This window comes from Coturnix japonica, chromosome 3 (genome assembly GCF_001577835.2).
Source record: "Coturnix japonica isolate 7356 chromosome 3, Coturnix japonica 2.1, whole genome shotgun sequence".
Classification (NCBI taxonomy): Eukaryota; Metazoa; Chordata; class Aves; order Galliformes; family Phasianidae; genus Coturnix; species Coturnix japonica.
The window spans coordinates 58,643,774-58,666,883 of record NC_029518.1 but is presented as its reverse complement, the minus strand read 5'-3'; the positions used below and the strand labels follow the sequence as shown (position 1 = coordinate 58,666,883).

Genomic DNA, 23,110 nt, shown 5'->3' with positions numbered 1-23,110 from the left:
AAGTTTATCAGGCATTGATCTTGGTTTGCAAACATAAGTTATTGTGCTGTGGTGTGACGATTCTCTACTTTTAGTAGAATTTTTCTCATCTCTATCATTTTCTTTCTAAGGGAATCATAGGATGATAGTGTTCCAGAGGATGACCTAGCACGTTAAATATTTTCAAGATGAGAGGAAATGCCTTGCTATATTTTCAGGAAAATAACACAAATCAATTGGCACTTCCCATACTACCTTCTTATAATCTGCAGCCAGAATGTCATTTATATGTATGTGTATGCACACATATTTTTTGTAAATGGGGGTAATTGTTGCGGTTCTACAGTTTCTGCATGTTTTGATATCCAGTGAAACACCTAAAAGCATATTTTAAGCTGCTAGAAGTGAGTTTCTGAAGAAAATGGCCATTGAAATTTTATCACTGCTTTAGAATATATATACATATTTAAACATTCTGAACATTCAGCAAGATCAAGGAAGATTATTATGAATGAAGATCAGTGCAATTTACATTGCATAACAGAAAAAGTTAAAAATATTGAGAGACAGCAATTCACTCCTCCTTCACCTCTTATTTTAGAAGGGAGCCTGGAGGAATTCAAGGTGTTAGCCAAATGAAAAGAGAAGAGAAAAAGTTCGGTAATTCTGAGTAACACTGACAATACGTTAAGTCAGTGTTCATTGTTTTGAGTTTTGTTTAAGGTATTCAGAGCGTAGTTTCCTATAAGCAGTACAGAAAAGCATTATTACCTTTCACCCCCAACATGATTTCCTCTACAGAATTTAAACTCCTAAGCTTGAAGTAGTGCTTAATGGATGACACACATTAAACAAATGTTCCTAGAACTGTAAAAATATTTATAGATAGAAAAAAATGCAGTGGAATATTATTACTATGGATGCTCCTATCCAGAGACAAATTCCTAGTGAACTTCTGAAGTATTGCTCACATATCTCTTGGAAATAAATGATGTAAGCAAACATCTAACTTTTCTTCAGTCATCTCTTAATGATATTATGGCAAGTCAATATCAATTATTTTCTAATTTATTAGGTTTCTGCTGGCTAGGTTCCATACCTTACAAACACAATAATGGACTGATACAACAAATACCACTAAATTTAATACCAGAAACTACTAGGACAAGGAATGAAATGGAGGAAGATATTTTCATTATTTTTTCCATTTTGGTAACATAATATTCTGGCTAACTGAATTAAGTTCAATTACTCTAAAGTGACTGAACTGAACAGTGGCTACACTTTTTGGCAGCAGGAAACACTTGGATAGACTAGTAAGGAAAATGATTGTCCCTTCTACTGAAAACATGGGAGAAAGCCCAAATTCTCCTTGCCTGGAAAGTCACTCACCAGGTGCTTGGGAATTTATCTCAGTACATAACTGTGCCTTTTTGGCTTTCTGAAACCAAGCAGAGTCTAAGTACCACCTTCAATTTAAGATGTATTGGCCAGGTCGCAAACAGAGCTTGACTTTACCAACCAGATTTCCCCAAATGAATTAATTTGATAACTACAAGATTCTTGAGGGTCAAAAAGCAAACAAACAATAACACACACAAAAATGAACATAATTTCTTGACCACAGACAATCTGAGTGACTGTTCATCACATGAGACTGATAGATTTTGTATAGGATTTTTATCATAATTATTGTTTACTTAGCATGTCAGCACACATGACACACTAGTTCAGGAACTAGTAAAAATTATTTTGGGTTAAGCCCTGCCAAGAGATTGACATTAACCAGATTTCATTGTTTTTGTCAAGATGTTTTATTTGTTCCTTTTCTAGCTTCATGGCCTACTTTGGATCTCCATTCCAGCATCTCAAGCTCATTTTCTGAGCTTGTGAACCTACACCTCACATCCCACAGCTCTTGTTTTGCTGCCCTAATTTTTGTCTCAGTTCTAAAATTTTATTTAATTCCAACAATTTGGCTTCTCTCTCATCTTTTCGTATCAACCTAAATATATATTGGAAGCAGCAGGGAAAATTCTTCTGCTCTAACTGCTGCCCTGTGCATGAAAGCAAACAATCTCCATGGCACTTCAGTCACTATTTTCCTAAGGCACTTTCATGAGAAAGATAGGCTCATATCTTGATGACTTTGAAGACTCCCTTGTCTCCAAGAAATGTGATACCAGTCACAGAGGCTGATTTTGACTTTGTGTACTCTGAAACATTAAGGACATCACAAAATCTCTACCACACAAGCTGTTTGCATGAAGTTATGTTACCTCAAGTTACTATACCATAAAAATGTTACAGTAGATGTCAGGTTGCAGTGTAATCCTGCGGACTTACCAGCCACTTTCTAGTAAAAAAGAAAAAAATAATAAGAATAAAAACATACTTTCCCCTTTTCTGTCTGAAAAAAACATGCCCATTTCAAATTCAGGTTGCAGAAAATGTCTCAGTGCCTTTAATGCTTTTGTTGGTGTGTCCAAGTTTCTGACTTTCTGCGATTTCCATTCTTTTATAGCTTCCTTTTGGTAAAAGTCCATTCTCCAGATCTCTGAAAGTAATACAGTACTATATTTTACTTCCAGGGGATTTATTATGTTTTCATCTATGATTATAAATTTATGTTATCTTAGGGATACATGTCATTCATTGTCTGTTTTGTTGTTGTTGTTTTTTTTAACCTTGTATTTGGAAGAGACCTTTAAAGGTCCAACTCCCCTGCAATAAACAGGGCCACCGACAGCTAGATCAGTGAGTTCAGAGCCTGGTCCAGACTGTAAAAAGCCTTTCCCTCTGAAAACATTTCCCCATGTCCTAGCACTACAGAGCCTGCTAAAGAGTCTTTTCATATCAACTACAATATTTGGGCTGTCCTTTGAAGTTTCTAGGGTTTGAAATTTTATTAACATTTGTAAGTTCTTGAGTTCATGTATTTTTGTGTTTTGTATTTGTAATTTCTGTTGAGATGTCTTTTAAAAAGAGATACAGCTTTTACCTTTTCAATAAATGAGGCACAGCATCACTGATGGTCATTAAAGAAATATGGCAGGCTTCTTTATATTTTCTTTTACATTAAAGATTGTGATGTATTACAAATGTTTCTATTTTTCTTTCCTTACTCTTCATGAAGAGTTGTTTCCTTTTATCCTGACAATACAATTGATTATTTTTGTTTTTTTTTCCTGGGTCATTAATAATATAATTATGAAATATGCTATTACAGAGGAATGTGGGAAATGATAAATACAAGAACAGTATTTATTTGGAAAACCTCCAAACTTAACCTTAGGCTATGTAATGTATATCAGTTAGTTAGGCTGCGAGTGAAAGCACAGAAGGCACACTTGATTGCACGATATATTATCTTTTTCCTTCCTAATTTACAGATCTGGTGTTGGCAGAAACAGAACGTGGTCTTTAATGCTGCTTAATTTTGCCTTTCTGGTTTTTCCATTTCTAATATTTAATCTCCTTTTGATCCCTTTTTTTCCCCCCCTTTTTCTTTTCTTTTTTTTTTCTTTTCTTTTTTTTTTTTTTCTTTTTTCTTCCAAGTGTTTGCGTTTAGATGCATGTTGCAGAACCAATGAGAATTTTAAGTACCTTTGCTTGACCAATTTTTATTGGATTTCTCAAACACCATTTGCATATGGAATGGAAACTTAAAGTGATTTTATAGAGCAAAGATATTGAACTTTCAAAATAAAGATTTACTAAAGCATAGTCGAGATTTAATGTGGTAATAAACTTCACAAAATAATATAGGATAGAACACATGATCAAGACCAATTTTTCATATATTAAATGCCACATTGCACTTATTTCTAAATTGAAACATCCAAGAGCCACATTTCATATTCTAATGTGACAGTGTTTCTTCATTTCTGAGCATAAAGATCTTTACTGCAAATTAAAAAAAAAATAATAAAAAATAGATATAATAAACGACAAACAGTCAAAAAGAAGAAAAGTTTGTATTTTCTACCTGTTCAGCCACAACCTGTTAACCTCACTTTAACTATCTGAAATGGAGTTTACATATCAGCTGAGTGCTTCTTTCGTGAGGAAGAGAAGGCAATATAATTGTGAAAGAACGGCACTATTCCCTTTTTAAAATATAGATTTACCAAGAATGCTGACAGACATCTTGCCTCAGGACAATCAAATGCTGCTGTACAACACATTGATAATATCTTCAAAGGCATCATTTAAACCCCATTAGGACAGGGAATCAGGATACTGCTAACTGGTGTTGCATTCTAAGCAAATCGCCATTCTAATTATGTTATCTATTAAAATTGTCAGTGTTAATTCACGTCCAAAGCAATTACTGTAAAAGTTGCAGTCCAATCATATCAAGTTATTTATAGTATGCAGACTGCAGGTTCTTTTGCCCATTCAAACTAAGACTAAATTCATCTAACAGTAAGCTACCTAGAAACATTTCATCATAAACTATACTTGCCTACATCTTGCCTGCATTTTACTTCATTGTTTAGAGAACACATTGGGTTTCCATTTGTGCTTGACATCTTGTGGAGATTATACAGCACAAAAATGCTTCAAGACCATTTGTTCATAATGAAAGCAATTTGTTACTAGCTGAAGCAAAGTGTCTTCTGTCCCTCTGCCAGAATGTTTTGTCTATTGTCTGTTTGTTGAGCTCAGACAGAATAAAAACACTAGGAGATATACTTAAAACAACAGCATTACTAGCAGGACACACATCATTGTTCTGAAACAATAGGCGTGAGCATGTTCTTCATCATCACAGTTTTATCTACTATAGAAACTCACTGACACAGTGGAGGTTCAGCATTTCTTAACTGCCTTTTTAATTCAGTCCACTTTATCCCCAGGGCTGATGCACTGATTCCTTTCATTCCTCCCTCCTCCCCATCTCAAAAGAGCTGCATTTATGAGATACATTTTTAAACACCTGCTTCTTTTGTTACGTTCATATATTCTTATATAACTTTTTTTTTTTTTTTCTTTAAGAATTTAATAAGCACTTTGAGGCAAGCATTAGGAATACTTAAGGAAAATACAGATATCCTTGTTATAAAGTCCTTTTAAAAACAGGAAGGACAAAAAGGCTAAAAAAAAAGGGGGGGTGGGGGGGGGAAGTAATAACCTAAGAAAGAGGTAGGTGGGTCATGAAAAATACAGATAACAAAAAGGTTCTCAGCTAATCCAGTTACCACCAGCAGTCTTATAAGAGCAATTTCACAGGCCTTTGTCTGGAGAAAGGCAGCTCTTCACAGTAGCAGCCAATGAAATAACAGGAGTTGTGGACACACGAATATAGAAATATTTAGAGAACACATGATTTGCCTATTGCAGCCCTCGTTCACTTTGTAGTCTTTTGAGTGCTCCGAAACAGTTACATAAAACAATAAATACTCAGAAATATAGTGATGTGAAGCAGTATTTATGAGGGGGCTCAGGCTGAAAAAAATTAAAAAAGAACTGACTCTCTTTGAAATAATAAGTAGTGGAAAAAGTGACTTAAAGTAAACAGATAAACCAAACAAAACTTTATGTATTATTCAAAAATTAAAGCATAAAGTAGTATACTATGTAGGACACTCCGAAAGTAATGCCTCCTTTCTATGTTCATAGAAATGATAACAGATAGAAACAGCACAGTGCTGAAATGCACCACCCGTCAGCTCACAGTGTTAACATCCATTGTCTCATACATATATTTACAAAATAAATGTGTACAACACAATTTTTCAGTACCTGCTGACCGATACCCAGCCAAACCCTGACTAATAGTGAGTAAAAGGTTATAAAATTGCCTTATTAAATCACCTTATTTTTAATCATGAAATACTTATAACTAAACAGAGAGAAAAAGTCTTGTTTTCCTTTATGCATTATATCTTAATGCATCTTATTATTAATTCTTCTTTTTCAGCTGTTGCTTCATCAAATATCTACACACTTATCTTGCATTTCCATGACCTTTTTCAACAACCCCTTTAAGAAAGCAGAAAACATTAAGGTGCTACTGCACTGAAGAGACCTTCAGAACGTGACAGTTCAACTCCTTACAGCTGTGGAAGAATAAGGCAGAAAAAGCAGAGAATTATAAGCAGAGTTGCAAATGGTTTCCAGAAAACTTCATTGAGTGGTTCCTCTTCAATTCAGGAAAGAAAGTACTGAGGAGGAATACAAGGGAACCTGCTGACATTCTTTGCAGCATGGAGAAAGAAGCAATAATTACATTGTGAAAATCACTGCTTGGCAATGCAGAGAACAAACAAGATAACAAACAGCCGATCCAGGTGCAGCGGTTGCTGTGTGCACTTGGTCTGCAAGGAGCACCACGATGAAGGTGGGCATGATTCACTGCCACTGTTCCAGATGTTTCTCTTTCCCTTCCAAGTGAAGGATAAGAAAATGACCTGAGTCCTGACATTGCTAAGTCTTCCTGAGGATGTTCTCCTTCATGTTCTGAAAGACCTTCCCACTGAGGACATCCTCTTGCTCAGAGCAGTGCACTCCCACCCTATATACCTCGTGGATTATCATGCTAGTGTTTGGGCATGCAGACATTCTGAAGACTTAAGGCCTTCTCCAAAAATTCTGAAGGTGTTCAAAAGATAATAACTGAGGTTGACTCGACAGGGAGGACCATGCTCTGGCTTCTGTTGATAGATAGCCCCAAGGATTTGGTCCTTCCTAAGAGGTATCGCAAACAAGGTTTTGCCATGTACTTGTACAGAGCAGCTTCCTTGGTTGGTGAAATCTTCTGATACCTAACACCAGTGGCAGAAATCCCAGAATGCCTTCTTCTGTACCTCTCTCTGGTGCCTTGTCAACCTCTGTCTGGTTCCCCAGACTTTTTGCAAGGCCGCTCTTTGGAGGAAGGCCACTGGTGTCAACTTCTGGCAGAAAGGAAACAAGAAATGATTGAAGAGCATCTCTTTGGAGGCAGGTTTGAGCACAGTCAACCACAAGCTTCACATTTTCAAGCACTGTTTGTTACATTTGCCCTTCCGCTGCCCAAATGTGCAGTCAGCACAGACCTGCAGTGCATCTTCCTCACTCCAGAAAAAGCCCAGCGCTGCTCTGACAGCCAAAGCACAGACGGATATTTCACTATCACGACTCTCCCCTGCCTCCCCAATGAATGGTCACTTGATGTCCCGCACCCACTCAGAAGTAAGATTTAAAATTAAGCCTTTCATGCTTCTTGCCATCAGAAGCTCACCTTTGCTCGGCGGTGTGGTCAGTCCGTTCCCACCGTGTTCCTTCAATAGAAGAAAAGCACAGTGGGCTTTCTGACAGCCTCCTGGATGAATCCACCAAAAGCAAGGAAGCACCCTGCCCTTACTCTGAAGAGAGAAAGAAAGCAAGGGTCATGGAAACAGGCACACAAGGTCTGCAGGGAGATGCCGCGCTCCAGATTGTGCCAGAGATGGAATCTCAGAGTGCAACCCCCCCATCCAGTCGGCAGACTCGTTCACTCCCCAGAGCCACTTCACAATGGCAGAAGGGACATCTGCAAGCACAAGGAAACCACAGGAAAATAAGAGCACAGCCTGAAACGTGTCCATGCCATTAGCCCAGGCTGTTAGCAGCGCTATGAGGGTAACATCACCAGCAGGTCTCCCCTGCTCCACCCCTTTCTCTTCAACATGAGGAAATGGAAGAAAACCCAGGCAGAAGAAAGTCAACCGTACCTTAGTGCAGGTGGAGTAGAAGTAGAAGTAGCAGTCGCCTCTTTGCTGAGACATGGTGAAATTCTTAGAGCCCGTCTGGGTTATCTCCAGAGGAATTCCCTGCTCTTGCAAAGAGACGGTTGTGCTCGAACTGCTTGGATCCCCAAAGAGTCCTCTCGGACCGGAACCCTAAAGAAAGAATCAGCAAATGAAAAAGAATGAGCAATAACCACTTTCCCAGCTTTCTTCTGACATGCAATTTAGACTCTCGACTCGGGCAAGGTCTTAAAATCAGCTGGTTACAAGAACTGTCCCAAAATATATCCAGCTTGTTTCTAGCTCCCACGACTTCCCCCGGCAAGCACTGTCCTCCATCTCATCAACAGTTATATCCATTGAAGCACACATTTTCTGTTCCGGACACGACAAAGACCCCCTTCATCATCTACTCTTGCTGCAGCTGCAATGGATGCACCGGTATGACTCACTACAGTTCTGGCTTACCAGGCACAGCTGCAGTCCTTCTCCCTTCCAGCTAACACAGCAGCCTAATGGCTGAGCAACACAGCGAGATCGGGCAGCACCCGTCAGCTACCACCACTATCACTGCCAGCAGGGACAAGGGCTGACACAGGGTGTCCACACCCCTGCACAGCACTCACTGGTGGCAGCCACGGCCCTAAGCACCGTGCTTGTGATGTCACCAGGCAGTCCATGTCCCGAGCTAAGCACCCAGCTCTCCACCATGACTTCAGCCGGGTTTTCTTTAACACATAGGCAGCCTGGTCAAGCATTAGCTATGGTAGTTGGTAGCCCTGTCTGCAGCAGGGGGATTGGAGCATGAAGTACCTTAAGGCCCCTTACAACCCAAGCCATTCTATGATTCTGAAATAAATTTATGAGGGAGATCCCATAAATATATGGAGTATTCAAACATATTCTGTATCAGCATAAATACTGGTGGCTATTACAGACTGGTGAAGATGCATCAGTGATAAAACACTTGCTGGAAACTTCCAAGATGTGCCAGCATTGAAACTGCTCTTTCCTTCTTTTACTCTTATAAAATTTTCTTTGAAACACCATTAGGCATTATGTCACGGGGTTATTCCTAGATGTAAGTCCGTGACAGGGTGGCACAGACTCCGGGAGAAGAAAAAAAAAACGAGATACAAATGACCGAAGGGGGAAAAAAAAAAAAAAAGGAAGGAGCTTCTGCCGCACGACCCGGCCGGCCCCGGGCCTCGCGCTACGGAGGGCCTGGGGCGGGGGGGAAGGGAAGAGCCAGCAGATAGTTCTGACAAGGAGAAAACACAACGGGAACGATCGGAGGAGGAACAGGAATTGAATAAATGTAACCAAACCAAACAAATCGAGAGAGACGAGAGAACCCAAAGTACGAGTCAAACTACGATAGTGTGAAGGCAGCAAGTGCTGCTCTCAGCCACGAGCTGAGACGGCGCAAGGCAGAGAGCGGCCGGGGGCCGGTCCGGAGCTCCAGCCCACTTCCTCTTCGCTCCAAGTGCTTCGAGGATGCCGAGCCGCCCCTCCGGGATCCCGAAATGCCCAAAATGACTGTAACACGGAACCGGAACGTGAGCTCTTCATCTCCCGCTGTTCTGCGTGTTCTGATGTGGAATACCTACAACAGAAAGCACAAAACCACAACAAATTATCCGGCTAAGAGATTAGAAAATCTTTCAACCTGAGACAGTTTGGTCTGTCTTGCAAACAACATTTCCTGTCTCACAGAAGACCCATTTCTGGTGTGGTGTCTATGCAAGGTCAGAAACACTCCAAACTATTTAGCTCAGCCATTAAGCACAGGCCTTTCTTGCTGGATCCTTTTGAAGTGCACCTTCCGTGATTTTTTTGTCCCCCACTTTTCCTTCTTGGATCTATCCATGCCAGAGTTAATTTATATGAACTGAAATAACTCCAGCATTTTAAAAATAGGCAGATTGTTTTCTGTAAACATGTGAATCATGAAAATATGGTTCTGTTTGTGCTCCCCTGAGGCCTAGCCTGCTTTAAACATAAAAGCATAGAAAGGAAGAAGTGAAAGCTGGTTCTATTTTTCTTTCTTAGCCCACAGTACGAAGAATGGAAGACTTTTTTATTATTGTTTCTAATCCTTCGCAAACAAACGAAACCATTAATTTTTAGGTTTGACAGTACAGATGCTCATAAGTAAGTAAACATACTACTGAAGACTTAACAACAGTACATCTTGTTTTTACTACGTACTTCTGACGATAGGGTGATAGAGAAAAAACAGAGAGCAGGAAAAATAATGGATTTGGTATTATTATTAATTTTTCCTAATTTCTGGCACTCTGTTTGATTTAGTCTACTTAGACAAGTGAACGTATATACACAGATTTCCTTGACTTCAAAAATGGAACCCAATGGTATTGTAATCCATGCCCCTTATCGACACTTCTGTCATAGTGAAGTTGATTCACTTATTAAAACCACCTTTGTTCCTGGCTGTACTTCCACTTAGAAATACGTGCTAATCACTTCCGGGTCCTGTGAGATTTAAAAAACTGGAGTATTACAAAAGTGACTCCAAGGTTATGAAAGTGCAGTCACGTTCTTCAAATCGTATTTCCAACTTCCACAGGTGGTTGAACAAAAGCACTAATTGGGAACAAGAAGCAGGAGTCAGATCCAATAAGGGATTGCCCTAATGCTCCGAGCCGCTGCCCCTTCCTACCCACAGGCAGTCAAGGGCTACGTATGGGAAGGAGTGTACTGGTTGAACTGGCCCTTTTCCTTTTGTTCAAGGAGACTTGCACAGAGAGGCCTGAGAGAAGGGGAAGAAAGTGGGAGGTGGGGGTCACAGCACTGCAGTTGACACAGGCATTATCCAAGGAATCAGACCACCACCCTTTCCACATAAGCCCAATGCAGTTTTGCCAAGGGGCATGGAAGGAAGAAGTTCCAGTTTCAGCCTTGTGGATGGACGTCTTTCTGTGCCCAAAGAAGTGGTTTGTGTTCTTGACGCTGAAGGCAGCCACCCAGAGGTGGCGAATGGGTGCACAGCCCCTGACCTCTGACCTGAAATGGAAATCAGGAGAAAAAGAATGCAGCCACTGCCGATTTTTACCAGTTGGACTCTGCTTCAAGACTCACTGCAAAGTTTCAGAAAAATGTCACCTCAGAATAAGAAAGGAACAGCCTTGAAAAGGAATAGGGCTGGTTTTAATTCTTCTTTGTTGTCATTTGTTTTAAAATATATACAACCAGACACTGTCAGTGATCGCAGAGAGTTCCAGAAGGAGCTCATCCACATCCTCAACGTCACATCAGTTTCTCCTTCCAGTTCTTCTGTGAGCTCCATCAGAAGCTCCTCAAGGTTGTTGTCTTCAGTGATGGCTGCTTCCCCCGCCCCTGTGCAGCTCAGCTGCTAATTTTCTGCCCCTTGTGAGGACTGGGATGTTGAGTGTGAGATCTTCACCTGTGCCACAGAGTCTTCCTGGCTTCCGGCAAGCAGTTCCAGACTTGGGAGAACAAGGAAGAGAACAATCCTTACACTTCTAACTGGAGATACGTTCTCAGCAACCCAGCTCTGAGATCAATAGTTAACCCCTCTTGCACCTCACAGTCACATAGGGATGGAGATCCAGTTCACCTGGGTCTGCCTTTAGGGTGCAAGGTACCAGCAAGTACACTTCTCATAGTGTGAATTTATCTGTTCAAGTAGAGCAGTTTGAGTCTGGCAATCAGGGGCTGGGCTTTGTAGCAGAAACACATTGCCACCCTCACTGCTTTGTCTGTAAACATGTCAAGAAATCATCCTCTGCAAAATCCTGCTTGCTGGCTGAGGTACTTTTCCCCATGAACTCAGCAGAGTTTTGACAAAGCAGTTTCAATGATCTCAGATGACCTCTTCCTTTGTTGCATTATGCCATGACACATCTCAAACACCCCATTTTCCCCCAGTGTGAAAGAACTTCTGTCTGATGGGAAAAGGGCATTAAGGAAGAACAAGTTGTGGTCATCACCTGCTTGGAAGCTTTATGACTTCGGTGCTGAGCACGGTGTATTCGGGCGGGACTGAAGCAAGAGTCTCCTAGGAAGAAACAAGACAGAGTATGAAGCACAGGCAGAAGGTTCCTAAGTAACTTCTTTTCGCAGAGAAGCTGGGGAAGCCCCATCCCTGGAGGCTTTCAAGGCCAGGCTGGATGGGTTTCCAGGCAGTTGGATCTTCTGGCTGGCAACCCTGGCCACAGCAGGAAGGATGGGTGAAACACCGGATGATCTTTGAGAACTCCCCCTCCCTTCCTTCAGCACTGCTGAGCCTTAACCCAACATAGGGGCCAAGGGGCTCCTGAAGAAAGCTTTCTTTTGAAGCTTACAAGTGACCTCGGGTGTTTCTAACAGTGCAACACTCCTGGACAAAAATCTTCACGACAACGAGCAATCTCAGAATTGCGCATCATTACATAATCACTGCTCTACATCTAATCAAAATAGAAAGTTTCCACAAGTACCTTGTGAGACATCTGCTGCCTTCAAGGGAAACAGAAGAGCTGTAGAACACTTGGAATTTCTTCCTTTTCTTCAAGGGCAATGTAAACCTTTCATATCCACTACTGCTTTTGCCACTGCTCTTACCATTGGTAGTTTTTTAGCTGGGGGCTCATCCGCGTCCTCAGCAGCAGATGGATGAATTTCTGCTGCTTTTCGTTTCTGTCTCCGCGTTGGGGGGAAGGTGTTTTTCCAATCAATGGGCCTCACAGAGACCCTGCGCCCACCTAAAGTAAAAGGAAGAGAGAGCTGGTACTGTCTTGCTGCGCCTCAAGAGAGATCAAGTTCTCTTATCAGTCCCACCACCCTTCCACAAAGTTAAATACATTTGGCCAGTGGAATTGCATTGCCCTGTCCGGGATTCTCAGCCATGTTTTGCACACGGTCATCTCTGTGTACCAACAACGCATACAAAGGAACAAAGAAACCCAATAGCTGCACTCAGTAATAATCCAGGGCAAGGAAAAGTCTGACAGAGAGCAATGCAAAATGACAGCACTGCTTTTCTGAGGCACCGTAACGAGCTCCTCGTGCTCACCTTTAACTCTTTTCTTGCAGGGCGATTCCCCCGCTTTTCCCTTCTCCTCCTCCGACCGTTTGCGTTTTAGTCCAGCCGGGCCATGGGAGGAAACTGGGATGTCAACTGCAGAGAACAGTCCCAGGAAAGAACAGTCAGAACTAAGTAGAAAGACAGTGCATCAAACCCAGATGCCTGTTGAGTATCTGTACCTCTTCCTGGTGCCTTCTCAACCACTGCCTGGCTCCCCGGACTTTCTGCAAGGCCGCTCTTCAGAGGAAGGCCACTTGCATCGGCTTCTGGCAGAAAGAAAACAAGATATGATTGATGAGCATCACATTGGAGGAAGGTTTCAGCACAGTCAGCCACAAGCTTCGGATTTTCAAACACTGTTTCTTACATTTGCCTTTCTGCTGCTCCAACACAGACCTGAAATGCATTTACCACTATCCAGAAAAACCCCAACACTATTCTGACAGCCAAAACAAAAACTAATATACATCACTTGTCACGACTCTCCCCTGCCTCCCCAATGAATGGTGACATGCATCCTGCACCCGCTCAGAACTGACATTCAGAATTGAGCCTTTCATGCTTCACGCCATCGGACACTCACTGTGGCTCAGCAGCGCAGTCGGTCTGTTCCCACCGCGTTCCTTCAGGTGGCGAAAGGCACAGTTGGATTTCTGGCAGCCTCCTGGCTGGTTCTCCCAGTAGCAGGAAATCATGCTGCGTTTTTTCTGAAGACAGAAAGGAAGCAAGGTTCATGGAAACAGGCACACAAGGCTCGCAACCAGACACTGTGCTCCAAATCATGCCAGAGATGGAATCTCAGAGTGCTGGGACATGATTGATCACTAAGGAAAACACTTGGAAGCACATTCACAATGTCTGCATAAGCTGCAACCACTCGGCATATCTTGCTTTCTTAACCTTCAGGCAGAGGAAACAACTGCTCTCAGTTCAGGGGATTCAGCCAGTGCACCTGCAAAATGCTGCCACTATTCAGGAGAAGCGGCGCCTTCAAATGCTGTGGTTAAATCCATCCAAAATGATCAAGCAGAGCCTTAGCTCTTGAGCAGCACTTCTTCCCCACCCTTCACTACTCCAAGCAGCTCCAACAAACTTCTCAGAAGAAATCCAGGCCAGCACAGACCTGGCAGACCAGAACCAAGTGCAGCTTGTGGGACGGCAGTGCCCACTCCTTGCTTCCACCCTGCTCCAGCAGGTTAAGGAGTCTGAGCAATGCGAGCTTTTTGCATCTGGGGAGAAAATGCTTTTGGCACCTCATGCCAACATTTCTCACTAAGATACACCTCAGGCATTGAATTCTCTTCTCACTACCTCCTCCCAGTCCTCCCCTAGGAACAGAAACCATTCAGATTCTACAGCAAACATATCCAGCCTGCAGAAGTGCATTCAGCCCAACCACAGCCATGAAAACACTCACATCAATCCTCATGTGACGGAACTTGCAGTTACTCCTCGAGCAGCCGCCCTCCATCCACAGTCTGCAGACTCGTTCGCTCCCCAGAGCCGCTTCACAGTGGCGGAAGGGACAGCTGTCTCCCTGTAGCCAAAAGGAAACCAAGCAGCAAAAGAAGAGTCCAGCCTGAAACATGCCCATGCTACTAGCCCAGGCAGTTAGCAGCGAGCTGACTGGTTATGAAGGTAACATCTCCAGTGGGTCTCCCCTTGCTCCACCCCTTCTCCTTCAAAGCCAGAAAAAGAAAGAAAAAACAAGCAGAAGAAACCCAGACGTACCTTTCCACACACAGAGCAGAAAGTGGAACAGCAGTTGTCTCCTTCCTGAGACATGGTGAAATTCTTAGAGCCCGTCTGGGTTATCTCCAGAGGAATTCCCTGCTCTTGCAAAGAGACGGTTGTGCTCGGACTGCCTCGAACCCCAAAAATCTCCTTTTGGACAGGAACCTTGCAGAAAGTTGCTACAAGGGAAGAATCATGAGGAATAAGCATTTTCCCAGCTTTCTTTTGATGCAGTTTGGGCTCTCGAGGAGGGCAATGCCTTGGAAGCAGCTGGTTGCAAGAACTGTGCCAGCTCTGGAACCAATGTGTGTCTAAGTGCCATGACTTCCCCAGCAAGTGCTGTTCTCCATCCCACCAGCAGTTATATACCTTGCAGCATACATTTTGTGTTCCTGCCATGAGAAGGACTCCATCATCTACCCTTGCTGCAGCTGCAGTGGATGCACCAGCATGACTCACTACAGTTCTGGCTTACCCGGGCACAGCTGCAGTTCTCCTCCCTTCCAGCTAACACACCAGTGCAATGGCTGGGCAACACCGTCAGTGAGAGCAGGTAGCACCAGCAGCCACCACCACCGTCACTGCCAGCCGGGACGAGGGCTGACACAGCGTGTCCACACTCTGCGCAGCACTCACGGCTCTGGCACTCACTGGTGGCAGCCGCGGCCCCAGGCAGCGCTTGTGAGCTCACTGTGCTTGTGATGTCACTGCACAGCCCACGGCCCAGCTCAGCACCTGGATCTCACCAGGACTTCAGGGGGTTTTCTTTATCACAGGGTCAGCCTGGTCTAGCATGAGCTATTTGAGTTGGTGGTCCTGTCCACAGCAGGGGGATTGGAGCTTGATGATCCTTATGGTCCCTTCCAACCCAAGCTGTTCTATGATCCTACAATGCAGTTTTGAGAGAGATCCCAGAAATATGGAATATGAATATGGAATATTCAAACATATTCTGTATCAGCATAAATACTGGTGGCTATTACAGAATGGGAAAAATGCATCAGCAATAAAAATACTTGCTGGAAACTTGCATGATGAGTCAGCAATTAAATTGCTCTTTCTTTACATTCGCTTTCATGTAGTTTTCTTGGAAACACCATTGCCATTGTCAGGCTAAGAGACAGAAAAACCTTCAACCTGAGACAGTTTGGTCTGTCTTGCAAGCAACATTTCCTGTCCCACAGAAAACCCATTTCTGGCTTCATGTCCATGCCGAGTCAAACTCACTCCAGGCTATTTAGCTCAGCCTTTCTAGCTGGATCCTTTTGAAGTGCAGCTTCTATGATTTTTCTCATTTTTCCTTTAGTCTACTCAGAAACACGAACACATATACACAGATCTCCTCGACTTCAAAAATGGAACCCAATGGTATTGTAATGCGCGCCTCTTGTCAACACTTCTGTCATAATGGAGTTGATGCACTTATTCCAACCACCTTTGTCCCCGTCTTTACTTCCACTTAGAAATAGGTCCCGTGGGCATCACGTCCGGGTCCCGGGGTATTTAGAAAACTGGAGTATTACAAAAGTGACTCCAAGTTTAAGACAGTACAGTCACATTCTTCTAATCGTATTTCCAACTTCCTCAGGTTGTTGCACAAAAGCACTAATTGGGGAACAAGATCATGGAAGTCTGGGATGACACTGAAACACTCAAACATCAGAACCTAGTAATTATTAATTTATTTAATGAGCTGGCATAAAAAGACAATCTCAAATCTATACTTTCACAATGGAGGGGAGTGGAGCATGGGTATGCTTGTACAGAAACATGGATTTCTGCAATGTTAGTTGTTGTTATGAAGTAATTGATTCCCTTCCCCACCTCTCATCTTCTAAAAATTAATATTTTATCTGGAGCACTGAAAGACCATTTGTCAAGAACAAGTGAACCAGTTCCTGTACATAGTATAAATAAATACGGTATATACTAGCTTTCTCTATTTCCCAATTGTCCATATGTGGCAAGGCATGTGTTAAAATACATGAGACAAGTACACTATAAACTATACAACAGATAGTCAGTGCTGTGTCATCAGGTGGGCATTCTTTTGGGTCTCCAAAGTAAACACAGCAGCTCAGATGCAAGACAGAGCAACAAACCAACTCCTCTTATGACATTCTCCCACACCCAGTTGATCATCAGATTAGGATATCTGATGGCATCTGCAGGTAATACAGGGCCCACAGAGCAGCAGAGACACAGTTTAACTCTACTGAAGACATGAGTCACTGCCAAGCCTGGAAGAGATGGTGGTGAGACCAGTTGCATGAGGCTTCAGCAGAGTGCTCAGGGAAGGCTTCCTTCATAGTGCAAGCTCTCAGAAATACAGGATAAAGTCAGAGCAGCAGCAGCCTTCTGCTACAGAACAAGCCTCCCAGAAAATGAAAATTATAATGTATTCCGTCATTACTGAACTACTGATGGACATATTTTACCCAATTTTGAACTGTCTGTCAAGGCTCTGTATTTTGTTGCTGTTCTATGAAAATCAAACGTTTCCAGAAAACAAATGGTAGATCCATGAAATATAAATGCCCTACAAGTCATTACCTGATTGCGTCAGGTATTAACCTATTTTTAGTATTAGACATGCTTACTGACAACTTTTTTTCCTTACAAACCAAACTTGGTTTTCCTAATCACACCATTTAAAAACAAACCCTCACACTGAATCTGAATTTTTATCTTTGAATATTTGCTGTTACAAAATAAGGCCAGAGGGGAGCTTAAAATTCACCTAGACCTAATCCCTTTGCCATTGCCAGGTCAGCCGTGCAGCAAAGCAGACCACCCAGGATCCCAAACACAGCCTTGCAGACCTTGAGCAGTGGGACATAAACAGATAATACTAATATACTAATTATACTTACATTCTTACATTCTTGGTTATACTACCTGAACTGTGTATATATCAATACAGCAAATAAATAAAGTATCAAATCTTTTGGAGAACTAGATGTATTACATACTATATACAAGAAAGAAGAAATACAACACAAAAATGGTAGCTAAGACAACAAGAGCAAAAAGTAAAGCAGAGCATAAGTGGAAATATTTTTTAACATGACTGTTAATAAAACACTAAAAGAATAAAAGTTCAATGTAGTGCATTAAAGTGTGAGAGCAAGGGAGAGAGAACAGGGGAAAAGAAAAAAATTGCCAGGCTGCTCACAGTCAGTAAAAAATACATAAGATTAGACAAAAAACAAACAAACAAACAAACAAAAACCAATAAATAACACGCAAGAGTAAATATCTTTTAATACTCAAAGGTCACAAAAGATATGATGAGAAACCAAGATACAAATTCTTATGAAAATATAAAAGGAAAAAATTGTAGCAAAAAACATAAGACGACAACTTGTGCTTCCATCTCTTGCTCCCTCCTGCCACCTAAAGCAGGAATGAACAAGAAAGACAACGAAAGACCAATGGTGGGTGAAGTGGCTACTTCAAAAATGGGCCATAATCTACTTAGCTGTGTTCAGTAGCATGGAAGCAGCTTTCCAAAAATGTCATCACAAAGAATTTGTCAGCCAGGCTTCATCGTCTTACACTTCTGGTGTGAGAAGAGAGCTGTAGGGATAACAGAACAACCAACTTAGTTTCAATGTCACAGGCTTCTGAAATGAAAGTAACACATTGTACAAATGCTGAGGACTCCAAATTAGCTGCTTGAATTTATTTCAGTTTTAATAAATCAAAGTTCTTGCTAGAAGCCCTGAGACAGAATATTAAAAAGTGTGCTATTTCTTTCTCAACATCAACTGCCTCCTCTTTAGAAACAGGAATGCATAAATTACAAATGAAGGTCTTCTGGGGCAGCACTGGCTGTTATACTGTGAGCACATTATAACTACACTTGTCAACAGGTTGAGATTTGTATTTTTTACAAGCATATTACTTCTCTTGCTGTAAAGCTGGCATAATAATTTCCTTCACAGCTGGCAAGGATTTCATATTTGTTCCTCTGAAATAAACTGTATATATTGAAATTAAAGCTTATATGTCCTTTATACTATGATCATTAATTGCAGCTTCTTGGCTACACAGGTAGTAGGAAATACATGATGAATTTTTTTACATGCTGGGACACAGACACTCATTTTCGACTTTTCTCTTTTAACAGTTGTGTAAAGATATATTACCTATCTTCCTTAGCCAAAATTAGCATTCTTTTCAGAACTGGGCCAAATCACTTGCATAAACACTGCATTACTCCACCATGGTGACAGTACCACATTATTCATTTGAGAGAAGATATTACAAGCAGGCTTTATGACTGCACCAGATGTGGATATTCTGGATGAACAAGTACCAGTAGATGGTGCTGAAGAATACATTGCATAAATGGCTGTTTATTGGTTGTGAATAGACCAAGGAAGTAATAGATAATGACTTTCTGAAATGACCTTCCAGTAGAGCAGCAGAGGCAAGTAACCACAGCTCTTCCAAATTTTAAATGAGTAATAGTAAGGAAGATATATATGACAGAGTAAACATGAACAGTTCTGTGGTCTGAAGCTTAACCACGACATTTGACTCAGAGTTTGTTGTGCAAGTTTCCATCGTACACAATGGAGACAAATTAGCAGTAATACCTAAAACCTCACTTTTTCCTACGGTGGACATTTATTTGTTTATAGGCTCAATAAAGTTACATGCAGCACAATACTTCCATGCACAACTGTTCAAACTAGGTACTTGAGAAAGCCTCTACTGGCTCAGAGAAGAGCCCTCTCTGAGGGAAGACTACAAACGCAAAGTTAGGTCATCCTATACCTTGTTAATTTCTGGCTTCAGTAATAGTTTTTGTGTTTTAAATTGCCATCGCTAGTGCAATTCTGAAACCTCTCTTGCAATAGAGGGACTGTAAAAGATGTACCACATAGATGCTTGAAGATCAAACAAGCAAGAACAAGATCCAGGGACTTTGTAAACCTCTTCTGGACTCTGCACTCCACTTGTGACAGTAGTTCATTGGACATAGCAAGTCTGATGTCCACATTCTTAAGCAAAAACAAAGTTATGGAAAACCTGAACTGGGTTTCTTCTGTTTCTGATTTTGTTTTAAGAGAAAGGTGGATTGTATTAACTTTTATGTACACATGTAAACACATACAGACATATCTAAGTGTATGAATTTTCCTTCACTTTGCTGAATTATCCTCTCTCATGCAAACAGGAAATTCTAGCCAAAGCATTTATAACATGAAAATAGAATGGAAAGTTTTACTTAATTTATCTCGTTTACTTGGCATTTTCACGGAATACTTGACACTTGGACTAAGATATATATTTGACATTATTCCGTGTTGTAAGAAAAGTTTGAGAGAAAGATTGCTTTCAAATGAAAATTGTACAGGAAATCCCTTTTGGCTGTGAAGTAGGTATTAAATTGAAATTCTGCATCTGCCATTATACTTGCCTTCTCTTTGAGAATCATTTCAATCAAGCCTTGATTCACAAAGGAGATACCAGGAACAGCATTTATACTAATTTGTTTATGTATTCTTTCTATACTTCTGAACGAAAAGTTGCAGTGTAATTTTCCTGTTTTCCATTGACTTGGAACACTCAGATGACTTCTGAACAGGTAACATCAAGTAATTTTTATAAGAAATACTAATACTGTTATTTCATTAACTATACAGGTCTGTGAAGGTTTTTCTTCCTTATTTTTTTGCATCTCTATAACATGGCCCCTGTATTCATGATAAATACGCAAACAGTACTGCAAGCCTTTGCAACAGAAAATACCTTTCCTCATAGCTCCACCCTGTCAGAGTCACCCAACTGAGCATTACTGATGGAAATTTAAAGAGAGAATTTAATTACAAGCTCAAATTATTTCACCACAGTGAGCTGCCATGTTTGCTATATCACTTTCAGGCTCAGTGCTTGCTGCCACTTGTCTTTCAAGAAGTATTAGATTCTCGTCATTATACAAATATGTAAAAAAGATTAATTTGGGGATCTGCTTCTGGAAATTAGAATTCTCTTTGTGAGTCATGGTGGACATCTATTCAGGTTTTTTTTAAGTCTTTAATCAGAATCATTAAATTGAAACCTGAAAATAGCATCAGTAGACTGTGATAGAGGCAGACAAAGGAGAGACAAAGGCCAATTGGCCCACTGCAGTGTGTGCTACATAGTTGCTCTTTTGAACACTGTGAAATTTAGGCCCATTTTTCTTAAGATATAGTTGTTGAATGTTTTGAACATCCAATATTTTTGTGGAGGTATGTCTAAATACATGGCTTGCCTACCCTCCCAGGGACTCTGTTCCAAAGGTGAACTTCAGCTCTGCCATTTATTTTGACATTATTCATTTTTATGTCACTGTGGAAGCACTTCCAATATGGGTTACTTGAATTATAATCCCAATCTAAAAAGTGATTTTGTAAGGAAGAGTGTTCTGGGGGTTCCAAGTTAATTTCTGACCCTGAAATTTACAGCTTAAGGCTACTCCGTGTTTCAAAGGAAGGGAGGAAAATGGTGTTCTTCTCTTGCTTTTTTCCCATTTTAATTATTAATCTTTTTACATACATACTTGCATACTCAGCCTGGAGTCTAAAAGACAAGTTACTTCAATTTCCTCATTTTTAGTTAAATAGAAGCCACCAAACCATAAGTGAAGTTAATATAAAGCTTCTTTCTTGTGTGTTTTGTGAATTACTAACAGACTTTTGGTGGTTGTTTGTTTTTTGCTTGTTTGTTTTACATTTTAAACTTATCCTTTATCATTCTTGAATGGACAGACTTTCAGATTTAGAATAGATGACTACTTTTGACTGGGAGTTGCAATGATATTGGCACTGCACCAGAAAGCTAGCTTTCATTGAACTAAGCCCAGTAATAAATTATTTTTAAAATAAATTGAATTTTTTTTCCAATTAAATAACCCTAAGAATTTTATATCAATAGGAAAGCAACATATTTTCAGTGAAACAGTGAAAGCATGCTCGTGGAAAACTCATAAAGTAAAACTGCCTTGAGGCAGACACCTGGCTTGGGAAATTAGACAAGAATGGTTAATTGCAGTAAGGTTTGAATAGTTGAAAACTGCCTGTAAAACATAAAGATATTGAGTAGAGGAGGCATTTCCAGTTTGCCTTACAATACTATCCCACAATTCTTTTTTCAGTCAATTGTCGCATGCTGTTTTGAGATTCTGTTGCTTCTCTAATTTCTCACTAATTTCATAGTGGACGCATGGCAGTAAAATGTCTTGATCAGTTTCTGGATATGTAGCTGTTATTTTTTTCCTTTTCATTGTAGTCTGATGTCATTCCAAAATCTACCTCTGTTACCTCTTTAGCACAGGTTATGATAAATTTTTCTCTAAGATTTGTTCCCCACTTCATCACTGATCCTATTTCAGTGATTGTTCTATCTTGTACTGTGATTTAAATTTTTATTATCATTAGCAAAAATGTCCACTGATGGCAATGTCTTTATTTCTCACTTTGGTTTTCTTATTATTTTCTATGCCATAATTTTGAAATGCAGCAAGAATATCTTGCTGTTTTGTTGTGGTTATTTTTCATTCAGGTAAAATTAACCAGTCCAATGACATCACAGTTTGCAGAGTTAATCATGAGACAACCAGGAGAATGGATGAGAAAGAAGAGGAAAAGAACCTGACTGAGATAGGAGAAACTAATTTATTAAAAGGAATGTGAGATTTTTTTTCTTCATAATTGACACAAATATTGACTGTATCTGACTATTTCTCAGGCACCTAAGTGGTACAAATCACAAAAAATGTTCCAAAGGCAAAAAACAAACTATTAAGTGTTTTATCATATTAGTTTAGATGTAGGTGAATCAGTGCCTCAGTTATTACTGCCTCTACAGGCACTTGCTGAAGGGAAATAATCATTGAAGTCAGTTAGACAAACCCTTCAGATAAAGAAATCCACCAAAGAACTTTTCTATTATTTTGTTCAGTATAAATGGTCATAAGAAAATATCTTAGCTTTAGCTGGAACTGAATTGTTTTCTTCAGAGTGTCTGGTATGATTATATGTTTTGGTTCTAGGAGGAAAATGATAACACACCAGATAATAACACACCAGTGATTATAGTTGCTGCTAAGAAAGTGTTGTACAGAGCCAAGGCCATTCTCAGTGAAGGGCTCAAGGAGCTGGGAGGGAACAGAATGAGCACAGCTAACTTAAACTGGCTAAAGAGATACTCCATACCATATGATATCAACTGTAAGGAGTTTCAAAGGGGGTGGGAGTTCAAGTTAACACCCTGATTAATAACTGGGTGGGATGGAGGAAAAGAATCAAAAGGGGAAAAGAACCAAAAGGAGAAAAGCAAAGTAGCACTTGTGGGTTGAGATAAAACTATTTACTAAGATAGAAAAAAGGAAAATAATTATGACAAATTGTCACGGGTTACTTAGATTTACCTATGCCCGTGACAGGGGAAGCCACCCCACGCCCCCCCCCCGGGGGCCCGGAAAGGAGGGGGAAAAGGGGAGTGGGATAAAACAGCGACAATCTAAGGAGGAAAAACTTATTTTACTAAATATGATATCAAAATACAAGATAACACAATATAATATAATTAAGGCTAACAAAATCGAACAAAACAGAGAGAGAGAGAGTCTCCGAAAACC

At 40.7% G+C, this 23,110-nt stretch overlaps 1 long non-coding RNA gene across 1 annotated transcript; it reads right to left on the bottom strand.

The window, feature by feature from the left end:
* Positions 1-11,523: 11,523 nt before the first annotated feature.
* Positions 11,524-12,833, bottom strand: LOC116653206. Its single transcript, XR_004306702.1, has 3 exons — positions 12,730-12,833; positions 12,279-12,418; positions 11,524-11,733 (listed from the first exon to the last, which is right to left on the bottom strand). It is a non-coding gene; the product is annotated as an uncharacterized LOC116653206 (long non-coding RNA).
* Between the last annotated feature and the right edge of the window lie 10,277 nt (positions 12,834-23,110).